Below are 599 nucleotides of genomic sequence, written 5' to 3' on the forward strand. Positions count from 1 at the left end.
GGTCGATTTGGATCGTTCCGTATGCAAAGTTCTCCCGCGCCAAGTGGTGCTTGATGTCGACATGCTTACTTTTGGCATGCTATCCCGCATTCTAGTCTTTGCCCATGCCCTTCAGCATCGCGCGCGTCCGTAAAACTTTCTTGGTGTATAGGCCTAGAATAATGTACTCGGCTTCTGCTGAAATCAGTGCTACAGTTCTCTTAAATTTCAACTTGAACACCACCGGTCCATCACTAGTTTTAACCATCACGCCAGATACAGATCGCCTGTCGTTAATGTTCCTTCCCCATTCTGCGTCCGCGGATGCCTCAACCATAATGTTGCTGGTCTCCTTCATCTACAATTCCATGCACATGCGTTGATTTATCTTAGCTCACAAATCGCGGCTCGCCAATGCTATATTCCAAGATTCTCGAATACCTAGATATTTGCGTAAAATCATAGACAGTGTCCGGTCTAGTGCAAATTGCTTGTTACATGAGACAGACGATGAGAGAGCGATCCGGCTTTGACTGCATTCCAGTAGCTTCTGCATCTGTTCTATTGGGAAGCTTGAAATTGGAGGCACGTGGGTTACTGGTCTTCTTGGCGCTCTGCTG

Source organism: Plasmopara halstedii (genome assembly GCF_900000015.1).
Source record: "Plasmopara halstedii genome assembly, contig: Scaffold_3120, whole genome shotgun sequence".
Taxonomy (NCBI): Eukaryota; Oomycota; class Peronosporomycetes; order Peronosporales; family Peronosporaceae; genus Plasmopara; species Plasmopara halstedii.